The sequence below is a fragment of the Pleurodeles waltl genome, chromosome 5 (genome assembly GCF_031143425.1).
Source record: "Pleurodeles waltl isolate 20211129_DDA chromosome 5, aPleWal1.hap1.20221129, whole genome shotgun sequence".
NCBI lineage: Eukaryota > Metazoa > Chordata > Amphibia > Caudata > Salamandridae > Pleurodeles > Pleurodeles waltl.
In genome coordinates this window covers 714,691,084-714,712,856 of record NC_090444.1, presented here as the reverse complement: position 1 = coordinate 714,712,856, position 21,773 = coordinate 714,691,084, and positions in this window count along the sequence as shown.

Below are 21,773 nucleotides of genomic sequence, written 5' to 3'. Positions count from 1 at the left end.
ACAATGTACACATTGTACAAATTGAAAATTGTATTATCAATTTAATTTTCATTTCATTTAATAGTATTTTCAAGTTCAGTTTCAATTTGGAAATATAACTGACAATTGTACAATGTGAAAACTGTACAATGTTGCAGATCAATATTATAGGCTCATAATATTTAGGTATTCCTAAAGTGGGAGGCAAGCCTAATGCTTGTTTCAGTTATAAAGGCTGTTGTGCCGAGGGCAATGGTTCAGGTATCTCTTTCTTAAGTAATTCTTGCAATGGCTTGTTGGTATTGGTATACCTTAGGATCCATTGGTGGCAGGTCCCGTCCATCCCCAAAAGGTAATGTGAAACAGAAGTGGGTCTGTGTAGCTTACATATGGGTTTAATGTGGCTTACGTGTAGGTGTTGCTCCCTTGCTAAGACTTTGTAATCTAAATATTGAACACAGTGAAAGCAGAACTGTAACTTATATTTAGGCACTTTATGCACCCTTTTAGTCAATTCAGTGAGCAGATGCAGACAATCAAACGTACTGTATTTCTATGAGATTGAAGCAGTCAACCATCATATCTAACAAATGCTGATTCTTCCAGGAACCTGAGGTTGGCCAACACTTCCTTGAGAGCCTGTAAAAAGATAGAAGGTGACTCTGTACCCCTCTGATGCAAGCAACACCTGATTAGCTGGACCCTGAAAAATAGAAATGCAAAGATATATTGGATAGTGATGCATAAACAGAACATAATTCAACAAAAGTAAACTATATGACATTTGCAGGCATGCATTTCAGAATGGTAGCTGGTTCGGGCACAACAGGAAAATGGGGTATCACAATAGCATTAATAGCACACAAATCATGTACAAAACAGCAAGGGCCAGATTTAAAAGGAACTGGGGCAGCTAGATGCTGCTCCAAAATTAGCAGCGCAGCATCAGTTTAGAAATGCAGGGATGCACGGTATTTACAAAATTACGGTGCACTCCTGTGTTTCCCCTAGCACTGGTGCTAAATTTAGCTGACAGTTCCAATGCAGGCATCCTTGCAGCAAAGTTCAAGGGTGTCTGCGTTGGAGGGAATGATTGTTTATATGCAGAAAGGTGTTGTTCCTTGATCATAAACTCTCTACAATGGTGATTTGGCACTTCTATGTGTGCTGCAGAATGCAGCACACATGTAGTAGCAAATTGTCATTATTGAATGATTGTTTATGTGCAGGAAGGGACACCTTTCTGCACATAAACAATCATTAATAGCATTTTACTCTTTCTATGTGTGCTGCAGAATGCTGGGGTAGCGTTAGTTTTTGGAGCAGCCACAGTTTTACAAATTCTTGTAAATCAGAGGGCAGTGTCAAAAGCAATGGGTGATGTGGTGGAACGCCGACAGCAACACCCATTGCATTCCCCTCTGCACAGAAAACTGCGTCGGTGGGGCCCATTTAACAAGGTGGGGTTAATCCAAAAAATGTGGCTTAGGGCCACCTTGTAAATATGGCACAGTGCACAGCGCAACCGGAGCATCCCAAAAGGTGACACCCTGGTGGTACTAGGGGCTTGTAAACATGCCCATAGGCATCTTTACAAAGCTTTTTGATCTGCAAAATGTGGATGTTGAACAAACTCACAGTAGGAACCAAAATCATTTATTTTATTAAAACAGAGAGGATGTGTTGTTTTCTTGTCTCAGCTTGAGGGCATAATGGATACTGAGATACCCTGGGAAGCATTTTATTAGGGTTTACTTTGATCTTGACCAGTTCAGTGGTTTAAAGATGTCCAACATCATTGACTTCTTCAGACTACAAGGGAAGGAAGTTGGTCAAGTACATCAGACATTGATTGAGGCATGGGTTTTGGAGAACTCTGGGGCAAGTTAGGGCATTTGAGTTTCCGGTGCCCCAACTGCCTCCAGTTTGAATTATGAGGAACCAGCAGGTGTAGCAAAATCTCCTCTTCACTGAACCTTGCTCCGACCAGCCCATACAGATCTACTGTTCAGTTCACTACTAGACCTGTGGAAGGACTCTCAGAGGACTACTTTGCTGCCTGGAACTTGCCTTGAAACTTCAGAGGCCAGCCCTGCCTTTGAGCCCTCCATCTACACCTGCACCCAGAATGACCAGAAGTGACTCCAAGGGCTAGTGTACTGGCCTCCTGTTCAGTGATTCCTGAACCCCCAACAGGTTCTCCACTAGTCATAGGCCCTTGGTTGCGGTGCTAAGGGTGCCCGGATGGCCATTTTTTAAAACTGAGGACTTGAACAAAATTAGGCCAAAATTGTTCTGAGAACCAGGAGGAGACTGGGACCAGCCTGCTCACCTATCCACCAGAGGTGCATCGCAGGTCAGATCGACTTTGCAGCTTCTCCCACTATGTTCTTCTCTGAAGCAGCAAATATTTTTCAGTGGTCCTCCACCAGAGGGATATCTGACCTTGTGGAACTGCCTTCGGCTAAAGCCCTCTGCCTTGTCCTGCCTGTTGGAGATATTTGACTTCCATTTTGACGACTAAGGGCCTGATTTAGATCTTGGAGGAGGGGTTACACTGTCACAACGCTGACGGACATCCACCGAAATCTAAAACATTTTGACGGACGAAATATCCATCACCATTGCAACAATATACCCCTCCGTCGAGATCTAAATCAGGCCCTTGTACAAATGTAAAAATCATCACTGTGTCGTTGCTCCACAGCCATCCAAAGAAGACGCTCCCTCCTTGAACACTCCTGCAGCCTTGCCCTGCTGGACTTCTACCTTCTCAGACCTTTTTCTTCAAGAATTTTTCTAGGTCTTAAGGTAAGCTCTGACCGGGTCCAATATATACTGAACAGTGCTCCATCATAGTTGGCCTTAACTTTTGACTTTGTCCCAATCTCACGTGACTAGATTTTTGCTGTTGCCATTTTGATCTTTTAGGTGCTAGATTTCACTTAAAATTATAAACATTCATATCCCCAGTTCTACTGATTGGAGTTGTGTTGTGTTGGTGTAAAATAATTTGTGAAAATGTTCTTGTTTTGTGTTTGCATTTTTTACTGTCTGTGTGCTGCATAAATACTTTGCCCATGGCCTCTAAGTTCAGCCTGACTGCTTTGTGTGCCAAGCTACACAGAGATAAGCACAGGTTCATTTAGTGACTTTTTGTGGTTCACCCTGCAAGGGATTGTGGCTGTTGCTTGACTACAGCTCAGACTTCGGTCAACCAACAACCCAATTTCTCACAAGGGATTGAATTTGGCTGTCTCGCTCTTCACTGAGGTCACTAGGAGCAAACAACTCAGCTGGCCTAGTTGTTGGGTGCTACAGCAGTTAGTCTCTGGGCTAGGCCAGGATCTCAGATTCAGTGGTGAAATTGCTATTGTCAGCAATAAAGAACTAACAGTGCAAGTTCTGCCAATCATACTGTAGTGTTGTCCAATGCAATAGTGTTGTTAAGGCTTGTGGTTGCATTGTACAGTTCATCATATGAGCCACAAAGGGAGGCCAAGTGACCTCTCATGACTTAGGTAAGTGTCAATTGTGCTCCCCATGTTAGTCATTCATCTGAGCTGAGTGCTCCACACTCTGGAACATGCCTGTGGTTCACCTCCTGAACAGTCTGTCCTTCTGCAGAGCCAGGCACTCTCCTCCCCTCTCTGAGCAGGCAGGTAGGCCTCTAGGCACTTAGCAGATCAATGGCTTCTCCAGCAAGCTGCTAAAGCTTAAGGTGATATCTCTTCAAGTCTGGGAGACTGGCTGTAATGCAAACAGGAGGCCTGGCTTTACAGCAGCTCTTCGAGGGCTTTGCACATACTACCCTTCCTTCACCAAGTAGAACTTGCAACTGGAACAAAGTAGGAGGGTTTGGATCCCATCTTTATACTCATTGTCCAGGAAGGGAATGTTGATCTGCTATCTACAATCCTACAACCAGTTTGGATGGTTCATTTTCAATGGCATTTTCTGGCTGCAGTGTAGGCACAGACATTGTTCAAAGTGATGGCTCTTGCAGCAGGCAGTGTTCAAAACATGAGCAAAATGAAATGTGAACACTCTGCATTTAGAGCTCATCAGTCTCTCTATAGTAGCAGACAGGGACAGATGAAAAGGCAGGCCTTGACTAGAAACCTCTCCACCTTTTACTTAATTATCTTCTGACTCTTCCCCTTCCCCCTACTATCCACTAAATGGAGATACCCAAGAAGGAATAACCAAATGTCCTCTGCAAAAAGGTCATCATAAAATGTCCAAGGGCAGTCCTGTCTCCACCTTTCATCGCAATGGTGTCTGGGACTTCTTTCTACAGCTTCAGGAATGCAGGCAATCCACTATTTTGGGAGCTAAATCCCATCCTACATCTTGTGCCAAGCTAAACCAGGGGCAATCAGAAATGGATCCCGTTGCTCCCACCAATAAAATAGTCTTACTATCATCTACACCTTACATACAATCATTTGACAAACATGCAGAAAACCAGCGCAAGTCTCTTGGTGTTAGACTAATGTGGAACTCTTTTATGAATAGGGCCACGTCCTTACTCAAAACAGAGAAAAAGGTCCACTCAGGACCATTAATCCACAAAAATCAAGATGCTGCACTGTTGCTTCATGTCATCAATCCACTCCATGGACAGTAGTCACCTGTCAATAAAGTGGGCTCATGGGGGTGTGCTATTATGGCGACCCCCTGATATTACAGCTCTGTAACCAGCAACCTTAACATATTAATTTAACCTTTTGTTAAATGCCCATGGAGCTGCTTGTGCCGTCTGATTGCATGATAGTGCTGGAAAATATACTTTGAGCGCCCTCATTGAGAGTGAATACAGTGGTACTGGGAGTCCCTCAGGGAATTGGCTGCACCATGTCCCCAGCTGAGATGGGAGCATCATGGTCAGTGTGGGCCCTGGTGGCAACCCAGGAGATGGAGAGGCTTGCTGGAGGGTGGTCTGGCCACTCAGCTCGGTGGTCGCTGCTGACCCGCATGGCATTAACTACTAGCTGCGCCCACTGTAGGGGCTTAGTGGCATAGTCCTCCATTGTGAGAGGAGCTGCGCTAGGTCTAGCAGTAGCAAGGTTCCTGCAGATCCTAACACAGGTGGCATTGACCTCCAGAGCCCTGTTGTGGCACTCTAGGACTCCCCCGAGTCAGCACTACAGAAGCTACTGGAGGCTATGAGAAGCTTCCATTGGCAATAGTATGGGCCCGGGTGGCTGGTGCTCTGTGTGGCCTGCAAGAAGGCACACCCTGGCCTGACGTGAGGCTCATAGACTTTTCAAGGACAAAACTGCAACAAAATATCCTGAAGGGGCAGGCAGGGGCCATTGTCATAGTGCTGATTCCCATTTGCCAGACTGGGGCAGGGTGTTGCTGGTCTTCCCCTGTCTGGCAGAGCTTTGCCTGGATGTAAGAGAATTGCCCTCCCAGGTATGAGAGCTGCCTCATCCCCACTTTATGGCATTATCACAATGGGATCTCGGCTGCTTGCCGACTAATGGACCCTGATATATTATTAGCCCTTAGGCAGCTCCTTTGACTCAAGCACCTTAATCTGGCTCAAATTCAATTTGCTCAGAGAGCTCGTTAACTATTACTCCAGTCATTCAGCTGTCTTCCCATCTTCCTTATCTCCTTCTGCCTGCTCCCTGACCTGGGAGGTTACTCACTGTTTGCCTGAGAAGGTGGAGGGATGCAACTACTTTGCTATAAAAGGCATTTTGACCAGCGCATAGAAGAGACAACACATAATCTCAGCCAGTCCTTACCAGCAGCCCCCACCTACCCTCCTGAAAGCTTCAAACTCCATCTGATACCCTTTCTTTATAGCAGAAGTATTTTCTTGGTGCATCAGTACTGTCAATGAAACAGCCTGTTGTTTGGTGGGCTGACTTGCTTTTGCCCATATTTATGGGCTTTGTAATGCAGGGCACAGAAACAAGTCACCTTGATACAGGGAACTGGCAGGAATGAGCCTTATTTATCCACTACATTCCTGTCCTTCCTCCCTATGCTGGTGCCCTTTTGGCAGCCTCGGGCCAATGCAGGCACCCTTGCATCATGGTGCAAGGGTGCCTGCGTTGCATGCAGGATTGTTTTTCCGCGGGAAGGGACTCCTTCCTGCACAAAAACAATACTGAAGGTCTTTTACCTCTTTTTTGTGTGCTGCAGAATGCAGCACACAAAGAAAGAAGAAAGACTGAGGAGAAATAAACATATTTCTCCTTGTTACACCACTCCTGGGAGGCTATCTATTTGGCACATTCCCATGTTTACAAGTTCTTGTAAATCCGGGAATGTGTCAAAATCCATGGATGCTCCGAGGGGATACCCATGCAACACCCATGGGAATGCCTCCCTGGCACATGGTAATGTCAATCAGGGATTTACGCTGTGTTACATTACTCAAGATTTATGAAGCCACATTGGGCCATGCAAGGTGGCATTGTGTGGCTTCATAAATCTCACTTAAGGTTTTCTTCGCTCTTGCACCGTGCTCCGTAGTGCAAGAGCGACGCAAACCAAGACATAAATATGACCCTAAATCCACAATTGGTTAACTGCTGTCCAGATGTGCCAACGGTCAGGTCTAAACCTATACCCCATGTTATTATATGAGGACAAAGCAATATTACTGCCAGTACTCTCAAGGCCTTAGGAATCTTAGTGGCGGCTTTCACCAAGTTTGTGGACAATTTGGTTCTTAGAATAAATTTTACAAAGTCTCACATTATGTCCTGTGGTCCAAACAGTTCAAATTTGCACACATTCTCCAATTGTAACAATATGTTATTGAAGGTAGCAAACTGTCCTTACCTGAGAGTAGTTAATTCTCACTCAATCTGGGGAACCAACATTTTGGCTCCCAGTCTAAAATTTAGCCACGCCCTGGGTGCCTTGTTCAATCATTCATTGCCCTCTTGGTTGAATACCTGCTACTCTGATTCTAGAATTTTTAGGATACAATGTGTCCCAGCTGCGATGTATCGGGCTGGAGTATGGTCATTATTCCACATGCCTCTTCTCTCCCACTGTGTACTTCCCATTGCATTTGTCATAAAGTACTTGGGGTCAAATGTACGACCATTTCATTTTGTGACTCTCTAATTGCCATTTTTTGTGACTCACAATCAGAGACTCACAAAGTGAAATGTACTAATGTGCATCAGACACATAGAGCGATTCCCAATAGGGTCGCACATGACCTACCTCATCAATATTCTCGAGGTAGTTCATAATTTGCGACCCCGTTGGGAATGTCCAGAACATACAGGGACGGTGGCCTGCTGAGGACAGCAGACCACCATGTATTTGACTGCTTTTTAAATGAAACAGTTTTTTTAGAAGCAGCCCGTTTTCCTTGAAGGAAAATGGGATGCATTTCCATTAAAAAAAATGAAACGTTTTCTTTTCATTTTTTCAGAGTAGGCAGTGGTTCATGGGACCACTCCCTGCTCTGAAAAAATATTGTTGCTTCTATTCACAAAGGGAAAGGGGACGAAGGGATCCCATAGGGACCCCTTCGCGTTTGCGAATAAGTTATCACCAATTTGAAGTTGGTGGTAACTGTGATTGTTTTGCAATCGCATTCACGATCGTAAACCAATCTTACACACCACTGTGACTCGCTATTTGAAAGGGATGACCTCAGCAAGCTCCTTCCAAATAGCGACACACAAACCTATTTTGCGATTCAGTAACTAGATTGCTTAGTTGCAAAATAACAATGGTACATGTCAAAATGCTATTTTCATGTCCCAAATGCAGTGATTCTGCGAATCTGGCCATTTGTGACATGAAAAAAGCTACGTACATCTGGCCCTTCGACTTCCATACGTAAATTACATCATGCTAAGACCTCTCATGCTGTGGCTATGAATTTGGACAAACTCTTATGCTAATCTAGATGTATTAATTATTAGTAACTGTTTTTTTACGTTGGCCATATTAGTCCCTCGTTGTTATATGTTAAACAGATGTTTAAGTGATTGGAAGGCCCTCCCTTTTTGAAAAGCTTACCTCTGCACGTAATAAGGATAGGACTTGGTTTAAATATAAATATTTTTCTTTTGTTGGAGAAGAGACGCCTTGCTATGGAAGTCCATTTAATGTAAAAATCTCCTTAGACAAAATGCAATCTTTCAAGCTACTGCTGGTGTTGAGCTCTATCTACAATTTATACCCGGTCAATTGGAAAGGACCTTGCTATTTAGATTCAGATGTGCCTCCATCCAGGACTGTTTGGCCCATATTTATAAAAAATTACACAAAACTGCGCTAAAGCAGTTTTGCGTCATTTCATTTAGCGCAAGCCAGCAACATTCCATAGCGCCAGCTGTGTGCCATATTTAGGGTATGATGTTCAACAGTGCTAAGGAATGGTGAGCATAAAAAAATTACGGTAACCATTGCACCCTGCTCTGATGAAAAATTATGTTTAGGCTGCAAAAGTGGAGCAAAACATTTTTGGGGCATGTAAACATGTCGCAAAAGGGTTACTGCCATTTTTATCCTGCATTAGTGCCAAATTTAAATGCCCAAGCAGGAAAGAGTGCAATTGCAACCAAAAATGGATGCATCAGGACAGGAGAGACTGTAGGGAGACCCTAATCACCAAAGCACCAGCCAGGAGGATCCACAGAAGTCCCTGGAGAAGGAGAAGAAAAAGCGCAAGTGTCACTTTAGTGAGGAGGAGCACAACATCCTTGTCAGAGAGGTGACGGAGCACCTCCAAATTGCTAATTGGTAAGACAGAGGATACATGGCACCAAATAGTGGACAAAATCAACAGTGTGGCAGAGGTGATGAGAACTGTCACTGGTTGCAAGAAGCGCTGGCATGATTGCAAGCACAGAACTAAGAAGAAATTGGCTAAGCACAGAAAGGCAGCACTGCAAACTGGAGGTGGGATTCCTGCACCACAGGAGGACCTGGATGAGCTGGAGGAGATGATTGCAGCAGTCATCCCAGAAGAACAGGTCACTGGAATCCAAGGACAGGACAGCACAGACTACCAACCACCACCACAAATGCAGGGTAAGTTGCATGGAGGAATTAACTGGAATCTTACAAATGCCAGAAGTGGGAGGTAGAAAGGGCACACCCCATGCATGCTAAAGGATTGCACGGGGACTCATTTGCCCTGAATCAAGATGCCCCATCCCCACACAAGCAACACATGTACACACGCCTTGGTTGTGCTATGCACTCCAACGTGGATATACGCCAATCACAAGGGCTATGCCCCACCACGCAAATATGCAGCAGATTGGCTGGAAGGGATGTGCAAATACTGTGCATGTGCCATCACAGCATCCCTTGCATATTGTCAAAAGTCCTGTGCCCACACAACTTAGACATCTGAAACTAGGACGGAAGCCAATACCATTGAGTGGGCTCAGGGTGTTGTAAATCCCAAAAACGCTCCCCTACCTCCTTGTTGTATTGCCATTAAACATGTGTGGTTCATCTTGCAGCACACATTGAAATGCCACCTTAGCTAACATGACTTGTACATGTGCAGGAAGGGACACCACCCTGCACATAAGCAATTCAACCACTCAAAGCAGCCACTCCTTCATCAAGCTGCAACAATGCCTGTCTTGGTGCAGGAAGAACAAATCAGTGCATCTGCAGGGGAATTGCAGGGCTGTCCCGTTTCCCAGTAAACATGGCACTTCCCTGCTTAACTAACCTGGTGCAGTGTTGAGCTGCACATATTGGAGCTGACCTGAACCATGCCACAAGAGAAAAATCTGCACTAAGTCTTGCAACTTGTTCAACACAACACATACAGGGTGAACTCACAACAACTTAGACACAACCATATTACCCACATGGGAATGAGCAAACAACAGAACAAATACAACACATGGTGCATGTCTGTGAATATTATGGTGCCCAGAAACTGATATGTCAATCTGCTTGGTCCATGTGTGCTGTGGAATGCAGCACACATAGACAAAGGAAAACATGAGGAGGAATTAAATTATAGTTCAACATTGCGCCCTGCTAATGCCACCGCTGGGGTGGTGTTAGATATTGGCGCTGCCTCAAGTCTACAAAAACATGTAAATCTGGGGCAGTGTTAAAACGCAATGGGTGTTGGTGTGGCCCACCCACAGTAACAGCCATTGCATGACCCTTCCATGCAAAGTGCTGTATTGGAAGGGGCAATATTTACAAGGTGGCAACAAGCCACAATAAATGGCTTAATGCCACCTAGAAAATATGACACAGCCCATAGTGCCACCGGAGCGTCCCTTAATGTGACCCTCCAGTGGCAGTACAATAACAACCTTGGGCCTTTAACTAGCCACTGAGCCTCCACTCCCAAATAAATGATGTGCCATGTCAACTGCCACAACAATCTAAAATTGATTTTACACTATCTCATTGCAGTGGATGATGGCTTTCCTCCTGACGACCTGCCTGTCCTGGATTTCAAAGATGACCTGGATGACCAGCTGACAACCATCAATGAACTGACTCGCCAAGATGTCATAGGATGCCTCCAGACACCACCTCCAGTTACAAGGATGAATCACAGCATTGCGGGGTCTCCACATGAATCGCCCAACAACTAAAATATGCTACATGCCAGTACTGGCACAGCCCTGGACTCCGAGGACCCAGAGACCTGCTTTCAGAAGACAGTGGGAGGAGTCCAGCAGGAGCTGGCCAAGCACGTGCGGGTGTGGATGGAGACCATGGCAGGCAGCCTAGAGGGAGTGTGGATGTGCCTCATAATATCTAATGAATACACTGCTGCCATCCGAGGCGCACAGGCCCTGATTATACTTATACCGGGCGTCATATTTAAGGAATAATGCTAGCCGGCAGTAAGGCCTGGTTAGCGTTAAAATAAATTACGCTAACCGGGTTGGGGGAGCCTACGGAAAACAGGAGATTGTGCGTCAAAGAATGGCGCTAGTCAGGTTAGAGTAAAAAAAATTACTCTAACCTGACTAGTGTAATTTTTTGGATTCACAACCCCAATGGACATGACTCCTGTATTAGTAAAGACAGAAGTCATGCCCCCCTGCCCAATGGCCATGCCCAGGGGACTTATGTAAAAAATGTAAAACTTATCTGGACTTACCTGGGATAGGTCCCCCCCTCCTTAGGTGTCCTCCAGGTGTGGGTAGGGGGTAGGTGGGGACAGGGAAGGACATCTGTAAACTGCTTCCATGGTCTCTGACCATGGAAATGAGCCCACAGGTCCCCTAGCTCCTGCCCTGACCCAGGTGTTAAATATTGGCGCTAAACAGGCTTAGTGCCAATATTTCAGGCCCTCCTCCTTCCGTGTGTGATTGTTACACAGGACGAAAAATAAGGCACTAAGGCCTTAGAGTTATTTTTTTCCCGGGAACGCCTATCTTGCATCTCATTGACGCAAGGTAGGCTTTCACAGTAAAAAGAAATTATGTTAACTTCAATATTTTGACACTAGACTGGTCTAGCGTCAAAATATAAATGTGGAGTTAAGTTTGCGCCGGATTTGCATCAATAAAATTATAAATATGCCCCACACTCTCCACTGTGTGGACTCCAGCAGACTCTGGTGGACATAGCTGCTGCAATGAGGGAGAGGCAACAACAATTGCCCTCTAAAACTGGCAGCAGCATAGCAGACAATAAGGTTGAGTCCATTCAGTGGGAAGTGGCCTCACTCATGGAAGACATGGCTATCTACCACCACGATATTTCAGCTATATTGAAAAATAAGCAGTTCCTCCTTGCTGCAGTGATGCCTTATGTCTTACCATAAATGGCAGCTGCTGGGAACTTGGATTCCACATCTTTATCCCCTGAAGGGTGTGTGGCCCCCTTACCTCTACAACAGCACCACCAATGGCACAAGAGTCACCACAAACATTAGAGGATGATGATGTGGAAGAAATAATTTTCAGTAGGAAGAGTGCCCGGTAGCACAAGTCTGTGCCACATGGACAATTCTCCTTAGTTCTGGCCTTAAGATCATGCCAGTGTTGGGACAGTAGGAAATGTGTTCTCTTCACCCACCCACTGTTACTTGTCTGGTATATACTGTCATTGTCTCTGACATACCAATTGGCAATTTTTGTTCCTCCTCACTAATGGACACTAGTCCTAAGCATGTCTCATGACAAGTCCGTCAACCTTGGACTCTGATTGTCTCACATATCCATGACTTTCACTAATGGGGTCTCAGATCTGTACATTGTACATAATTCACTTACACACTTCCACCTGTATATAAACACCTTGTACTCATTTAGCATGTGTTAGACCTGACAGCTTTAGGCTGGTCATCCTCCAACTTTTTGCCTGCCTCCCTCCACTTTTCTGACACTATTTTTGCTGGTTTTAGAACTCTACGCACATTACCACTGCTAACCAGTGCTAAAGTACATATGCTCTCGCCCTTAAACATTGTAACATTGGTTCATTCCAATTGGCATATTTGATTTACTTGTAAGCCACTAGTAAAGTACACCACATGTGCCTACGGCCTGTAAATTGAATGCTACTAGTGGGCCTGCAGCGCTGGTTGTGCCACCCACATAAGAAGCCCCTTAATAATGTCTCAGGCCTGCCATTGCAAGGCTGGTGTGTGCAGTTTCACAGCCACTTCAACTTGGCATTTAAAAGTTCTTGCCAGCCCTTAAACTCCCCTTTTTCTACATATAAGTCACCCCTAAGGTATGCCTTAGGTAACCCATAGGACAGAGTGCTATGTGGGTAAAAGGCTGGACAGGTACATGTGTGCTTTATCTGTCCTGGTAGTGGAAAACTCCTACATTTGTTTTCCACTACTGTGAGGCCGGCCCCTTTTATAGGATAGAATTAGGGCTGCCCTCGTATACTGTTTGAGTGATAGATTCTGATCAGAAAGGGGTAACCAGGTCATATTTAGGATGGCCAGAATGGTGATAGAAAATCCTGCTTATTGGCGAGGTTGGATTTTATATTACTATTTTAGAAATGCCACTTTTAGAAAGTGAGCATTTCTCTGCACTCAAAATACAACTGTGCCTTACAGCCTGTCTCCAATCAACGTCTGGGCTGGGCTGGTTGACAGCTTCCTTGTGCATTTCACCCAGACAACCACAAACACAGGATACTCAGTCACACCTGCACTCAGCTGCATAATGAATGCGTCTTCCTGTGCTGGAAGGGTGGAGGGCCTGACACATTTCAAAGGCTAGTGGCCTGCCCTCACACAATGGACTGCCTACCCTCCTACGGGAACCCTGGCAGACAGACCTGTACTGAAAGGGGAACTTGTGCACTTCAAAACCACTCTTTGAAGTCTCTACCACTTCAATGGCATTTTTAGGTATATAAACTGGGTCCCTGATCCCACCAAATCAGACACTTCTGGACCTAAACCTGCAACCTGTCAAAAGGAACTTCCTGGCTGCCCAAAGGACTCATCTGGACTGCTTTGCTATGGACTGCTGCCCTGCTGTTGCCCTTCTGCTTTGCTGCCATGTGACTTTGCTGAGAAATGCTCTCCAAGGGCTTGGATTGAGATTGCCTCCTGTTTTCTGAAGTCTCAGGGCCAAAAAAACTTCATCTCTTCAGGAATCTCCCTGTGCGCCAAAAATCGACACATAACCTGCCGTAAATAATGCATAGCCATTTTGCAAATGAGAAATCACTGCACAGCCGAGCCGGAACGATGCACCCTGACTTCCTGAGTGAAGAATCGACACAGCGCCTGCCGTGTAAGACAAAATTCAATGCATCGCCATAACAGACCGATGCAATGCCTGTGACTTCTTCCCACATGCCCAGGATTTCCCCACAGCCTCCCTGGGTGTCAAAAAGATCCCAGCATTGCAGTAAGGAACCAAGACTGCGATCCTGGAAATCAACAAAAAGCCCCTTGCAGCGTGGAAAGAAACAATGCATCGTCTGTGCCACATCGGAAAATCTGACGCACACCCTATTTTTTCATGCATCTCCCCCTCTACGGTCTCCGTGCGTGTTATTTTTTAAGCAAACCATGGTACTTTGAGTAAACAAGAGACAACTGTTGATTTCTAAGATTTAAGACTCTTTTTAATCTTGCAAAAGTGATATATGAGCTTTTGCTTATTGAATCATTATCGTTTTGACCATTATTTAACCAGATAAATATCTTATATTTTTCTAAATATGTGTGGTGTATTTTTGTGGTGTTTTCACTGTGTTACTGTATGATTAATTGCACAAATACTTTACACATTGCCTTCTAAGTTGAGCCATACTGCTTAGTGCCAAGCTACCAGAGGGTGGGCACAGGATAATTTGGATTGTGTGTGACTTACCCTTGCTAGGATTGTGGTCCCTACTTGGACAAGGATGTATACCTCTGCCAACTAGAGGCCCCATTTCTAACAGTATGTCTACGTTTCCGATTGAATTGTGTTAATCCATGTCAATGATTACAGAATAGCAGTACTGTGGGACCCAAAGCTACACACAAGGAACCTAGCAAGAGAAAGGTGTATGATGGTATTGTTTGATACAACCAATTAACTGAGTACAAAAACAAAAATGTATGCATATATCTTTTCCTTTTGATATCTGGCAGGTACGGCTGAGAACCAAGTCAATGGCAATATACCCAGCTGGGAGTCCCAGAACAACTCCTTTGTGTGGTATAGAGGTAGCTAACCTCATAAGTGATCACACCTTTCAGTGTTGCAGGATACAGTTACAATTGTGCCTGTTGTCAGATGTGTTACAGTTTCCAAAATTGTAACTACAGTACCCTCCCCCCCAATGACAGCTGAAGTATCAGACTCGCCTGTCCAAGACAAAGTATACATAGACATTGTGAATGGAGGGTACACTGGATGCCAAATATATGGACCAGTAGACGTGATGTTGCAGCCAATGTGACAGCTCCTTCGTCAATTGGGGAAGCTCATGGTAAATCAGGGATATCAGGACAGTAAGCATTCCATAGGTCATTCCTCCAGTTTGCCCAGTGCACTATTGAGAAGACCCAGATATTCAGGCAACTTACACAAAATGTATTCTATTAGAAAGAGGATTTATTATAAAACCATTAACCTATATATTAACTAAAACCTACCCTATCCTAAACTAACCTATACTAACTATAATCATCAAACAACTACATCTATCTAACCTAATCTAAACTTATCTTCTACATGGAACATTACACTCTAAACATTGGTCCCAACCCCGCTTAAGAAACAAGATACAAGTAGGACAACAATTACTATAACTAAACATGTACTAACTTATCCTATGGCCTAAACAAATATATATATTTTTTTAATTTGTTTTATATGTTTAGATATATTTTTTATAAACACATATACCCCAACACGACCCCCTACCCAACCCCCCACCAATAAAAACATAATATGAAAAACCCACCCCCACTATACTTTACCTAACTTATGCCTACCCTGCACTAACCTAATACTAACTATCTAAAACCCAACCTAAAACTTATCAAAACTTTAATAGGGAGGGAAAGGAACTGGGAGGTAGTCCGCAAGACCAAATATTCATTTCTTCCCCTCTGTTGTCTGCTGATTTCTCCTCTAATTTGTCTAGTCTCTTGAGGATTTTATTTATATCTCTTCGGAGGTGTAGTTCAAATTGAGTTGGTATACTGGCTGCTGCTGACAGTACCTGTGGCTGTGTGAAGACAGGTGGAGCTGATGTGAAGGTGTAGGTCCAGATGTGACCCCCTGCATCCCTGGGGAGCTTGCGCCTGTGTCCTTTGGTGCCTGCTTTGTCAGTCCACCATATGCAAATTCACGCCATTCCCGGAAGCTTTCTCATGACGGAATTGCCTGGCTATCTTGTGAAATCCCGCTACAACCTCAAAATTCCCTGCTCATGAGTCATGTTGGCTACTAAAATATGAGGACAAGCAAGTATCAGTATCTGCATTGGGTGGAGTTTGTACCGAAATGTAAATTACACTGCAACAGCAACGTACACATACAGTCCAACACACATTCCTCAACAATGACTTCCTCCTCATCTATGTCTATTTCCAAACAGACATCACCAGTATTATGCACATGTCGGTGAGATGACAGCAATCCATTGTAAAACAAAAGGGCCCAAAGCTGATAGGGACATAACAACCCTGATCAACATTTGTGTCATATAACTTGTGAGGATTACTTGCCTGTCTGGATTTACTGTCTTCCTGGGCATAAGGGGGGCTGTGCATGCAATCCATCTCCTCAACACCCCTTGTGATACGTCAAGGCGTGACCATTTATTATAGAGTCAAGGTGTGGCCCATATTATAGTGGGGCTGCTAACTACCAACCTGCTATTCTGAGGTTTGGTAAATCTATCTTAAAGTGTCCTGGTGTGATAACTGGCCTGAGCATCAGTTACAAGGGACCACGCTATTTCCCATGATGTGCCCACATGTACAACTGATACAATGTTGTCAGAAGAAAGGTTGAGCAAAGCCTGAGCTGCACATCACAGTTGTCAACACATTACAGAACTAAAGCCCCCTGCTCTGTGCTATGTAGTCCTGCATGTGTTAAACGGCACACACAAGGTGGCTACATGGATGTCCTTAAGCCCACAGTGATTTTGACACTGCATTGGGTGTTGCAACTGTATCCTGAAATATGTTACATCATTAGCACATTCATGTCAGAGATCATCAAAGTACCAGCTATACACAGTTCTCATCATATGCATACGTGATGTCACTTACATCCGTTACAATTATCATGGTGGCAGGACCAGGTTGTGAAAACTGCAGGCATCTGGTTTCAGAAAATCATAGACTTTTCCCACAACCATCTGGAGTGGAGTTATCCACAAATTGTGTACACTGCTTACGTTGTGCAGCACATTATGGCTCCTTGCAGTCCTACAAACTCATTATATCTGAATATTACAGAGGCACCTGTGGTGTGTGTCTCCTACATAATCCTTCTAGCGACTTCTGCTAATAGAACCCACAACTGTACCATTATGTCAATCAGTGTATGCTATGTGTGCCACACAGTGCCTACTGTGCTGCTGTGAGAAATGGGCTGTCAACAGGCATCCTATGTACATATACAGCTGCCTTGTGACCCATAATGGCAGACAGCAATGAAGATGTGGTCAGCCATTACTATTCCTATTATACACAATTCCGTGCCAGCACACATTGGCCCTTAAACTACATGCAAACCATTCTCATTGCACAACATTCCAACATACATGATGTCACTAGCCATATTCCTAAGATATAAGATCATTGGTCAGGCAAAAAAGTCTGTCATTGCTTTCCACACTTCTGACTGACTTACACCATTCCCTGGATTTGCTTACAGGACGCACAATATGACACTTACTGGATGCTTCAGGGTCTTGAAAGCATGCCACCTCTCCTATGGTGTAGGGTGCTAGTCCACCTGCAAGACATAAATGGAAAACATTGTTTAGTGTAAAAGCCAAGTTTCAGTAAATGGACAACATTGTTCAGTGTAAACTTGTTAGGATGAGTGAGGAAGTCAGTCATCCTAGTGGTAGATCATAGTAACTGACAAACATCCATGATCACTCAGTCACACATACTCTCAGATAAGGTAGACCTGTGCACCTACAAACCCTCACTGCCCCGGACACTCCTGTGGTGCTACTCACTGCACCATTTAGACATGGCATTGTCATGCAGCTGTCTGTTTGCACGACACCTCCATTACCATATGGGGCTGCTTGATAATATACATTCCTTCTGAGGGGCATGCAATGGTTGTTGCAGTGCCTGGCTGTAAGAAAGTACCCTCTTTTTGGCTTGTTACCCCCATTTTCTGCCTGATATCAGTGTGTTGACTGTGTTCACTGAGATCCTGCTAATCAGGATCCCAGTGATTATGCTCTCCCTCCTCTAAATGTTGTCACTGCATACTGGTAACACAGTATTTCACCCACAATTGGCATACTGGTCCCTACTCATGAGTCCCAAGTATAAGGTACCTAGATACCCAGGACATTGGGGTTCCAGGGGATCTTTATGGGCTGCAGCATTTCTTTTGTCACCCATAGGGAACCCATGCAAAGGCTTCTACAGGACTGCTGTGAGAAAGTAGTCTCTTTCTAGCAGGGTTAACCCCACCTTTGGCCTGTTTGTGAGTGTGTGTCAGTGTGTTTTAACTGTCTCACTAGGATCCTAGTGCTCATAGTTAAAACCCTATTTGTCAGTGTGTGTTGCCTGTCTTACTGGGATCCTGCTGGTCAGGAACCCTGTGCTCATAGTTTGTGGCCTAATGTGTGTGGTGTCAGTAGTGCTTAATTGTGTCACTGAAGTTCTGCTAACCAGAACTTCAGTGCTTATGTTGTCTCTGCTTCCAAATTAGTCGTTATAGTTTAGTGACTTCAGATTTTAATTCCAATTGGCACACTGGACACCCCTTATAAGTCCCTAGTATATGGTACCTAGACACCCAGGGCATTGGGGTTCCAGGAGATCCTTATGGGCTGCAGCATTTCTTTTGCCACCCATAAGGAGCTCAGACAAACCCTTCTGTAGGACTGCCACTGAAGCCTGAGTGAAATAGTGCACACCCTATTTCCCTATTAAGTAACTTATAAGTTCACATATATGTCTAAACTTCATTCACTGAAGGCTAGGTGCACATTTACTAAGTGTGAGGGCACCCTTGCACTAACAAAGGTGCCCCCACGCTATCCAGGGCCAATTCCCTGGACTTCGTGAGTGCGGGGATACCATTACACATGTGCACTACATATAGGTCAATACTTGTATATAGCTTCACAATGTTAACTCCGAATATGGCCATGTAAGGTGTCTAAGATCATGGAATTGTCCCCTCATTCCAAATCTGGTATTGGGGGCCAATCCCATGCATTTTGGGGGCTCCACCATGGATCCCCAGTACTGCCAAACCAGCTCCCTGAGGCATGCACTGCAACTACAGCTGCTGCCACCTCACAGACAGGGTTCTGCCCTCTTGGGGTCTGAGCAGCTCAGTCCAAGGAAGGCAGAACAAAGCATTTCCTTTGGGAGGAAGGTGTTACACCTTCTCCTTCTGGAAATAAGTGTTACAGGCTTGGGAGGGGTAGCCTTTCAGAGCCTCTGGAGATGCTTTGAAGGGCACAGATGGTGCCCTCCTTGCATGAGCCAGTCTACACCTTCCAAGACAACAACCGGTTCTCTGGGACTCCTCTCCTGACGATGAGCGTCTTCTCTGGAACACAGGTGGTGGACCCCTATCGACACAGACTGTCCAATGTCCAGCTGTCCAAATTTGGCCGAGGTAAGAGCTTGCCTTCCCGGTTTGTGACAGTACTCCTGTGCACCGCGTCATCTCTACCTCCTGGGGCCTCTATGCACTTTTTCCAAGAATCATTTGTGCACAGTGTAGCCCAGGTCCCCAGCACTCCATCCTGTGGCGCACAACTCGCTGAGTTGTTTTCCAGTGGCGTGGGACCTCCTTTTGTTGTGCTGCCCCAACCGCAATTTGCACCTTCTTGGTCCCCATGTCCTGGGTCTCCCGTGGGTGCTGCCATTTTGATACAAATCGTGACCTTGCTTGAACCAAGGCTTGTTGGATGAATCCAGCCTGCATCCAACATTTCGACATGAGACATCTTCTGCATCATGCAGGAACCCGGAGCCATCTTCTTTGGTGCTCTTCTGCAGACTTCTTCTAACTGGAGAATCCTCTTTTCCACCATCTTATAGGTTGGCTGGAGCCCCTGTCCTTACTGGAATCTTCTGCTACTTCTGGACTTGGTCTCCTCTTTTCACAGGTCTTCCGGTCCAGGAATCCACCATTTGTTGCATGCAGTCTTGCTTGGTTCTTGCAATAACTCTAATCACGACTTGTAGTGTGTCCTGAGGAAACTTGCAGTACTTTACTCCTACTTTCGGGGTTCTGGGGTGGGGTATTTTACTTACCTTTGGTGTTCTCTTACACTACCAGCGCCCCTCTACACACTACACTTGCCTAGGGGGAATTTGTGATTTGCATTCCACTTTCTTTGTGTATGGTTTGTGTTGCCCCTAGGCCTATTGCATTCTATAGTACTTTCTACTGTTTGCATTATTCTATGACTATTTACCTACCTGATTTTGGTCTATAGTGTATATATTGTGTATAATACTTACCTTAAGAAGGAGTATTGCCTCTAAGATATTTTGCCCTTGTGTCACTAAAATAAAGTACTTTTATTTTTGGTAACACTAAGTATTATCTTTTATTGTGTATAATTACTGTGTGACTATAGTGGTATTGCAGGAGCTTTGCATGTCTCCTAGTTCAGCCTAAGCTGCTCTGCTACAGCTACCTCTAGACAGCCTAAGCTGCTGGAATGCTGACTACATTTTACTAATAAGGGATAACTGGATTTGGTATTGGGTGTAAGTACCTGGGGTACCCACTACAAACCAGGCCAGCCTCCTACAACTGCCACTACAGCCTGTGTGAAATGGTGCATACACCATTTCACTGCCGTTTACACTGCACCAGGTCACTTATAAGTCACACATATTGCAGGCCTTCCATCCCTGAAGGCTGGGTGTGGAGTACCTGTGTGTGAGGGGACCCCTGCGCTAGCAAAAGTGCCCCCAGAAGCCTCCAGGACCATTTTCCCGGACTTTGTGAGTGCGGGGACGCCATTTTATGCATGCATTGGACATAGGTCGCCACCTATGTACTCCTTCACAATGGTAACTCTGAATATGGCCATGTTTGGTATCAAATATGTTGGAATCATACCCCAAGGCTTTTGCAAGGTCCTGGCGTCCAACTGTCCAACTTTGGTGGAGGTAAGAGCTTGACTCCCCGTGCAAGGCAGTACCAATGTGCACTGTCTGTTTTGCAGATGCCAAGGCTTGTTGGCATCCTTTCATGAAGTTCTTCGTGCACCATGCAGTTTCGGCCCCAGCACTCTATCCTGCGACGCACAGCTTCCTGAGTGGTTCTCCCTTTGTCAAGTGCTGCATGGGCCTCCTTTTGCACCTTCTTTGTCCCCGTACTGTGGGACTCCTGTGTGCACTGCCTTGTCTTCTGAGGGCTCTCTGAATTGCTGAGAGCCCCCTCTGACTCTTCCTCCTTAGGAGAGTCCACCAGGTCCCTCCTCGTCCCGGGCAGCTCCATTTTCCGTTAACCGTGAGCTTTGCATGTGCCAAGGCTTGTTAGCGGAATCCAGCAATGTAAACCAGACTACAATTATCTATCCAGCGTGGGACATCATCTGCACAAACCAGGAACCTGCATCCATTTTTTGGGTGCAGTACTGACTGTTGTTCTTCACCGGTGGTTCTTCTTTTGCACCTTCATCCAGGTTAGCAGGGGCTCCTGTTCTCCCTGGACTCTTCAGTGCTTCTTGGACTTGGTTCCCTTCTTCCACAGGTCTTCAGGTCCAGGAATCCATCATTGGTGTCTTGCAGTCTCTTCTGATTCTTGCATAATCTTCTTTCTCGTGTTCTTGTGTGTTCCAGGAAAGTTACTGTGCTTTACTCCTGCTTTCCCGGGCTCTGGGGTAGGTCCTATTACTTACCTTTAGTGTTTTCTAATAATCCCAGTGCCCCTCTACACACTACACTTGCCTTGGTGGGAAACTGACTTTCGCATTCCACTTTCTTAGTATATGGTTTGTGTTCCCCCAGGCCCATTTCTAAATATTGTGATTTTCACTATTTGCACTGTTTTGTAACTGTTTTTACAGCTATTTCTGCATACTAGTGTATATAATTTGTGTATTACTTACCTCCCAAGGGAGTGTAGTCTCTATGGTATTTTTGGCATTTGTGACACCAAAATAAAGTACCTTTATTTTTGTAGCACTGAGTATTG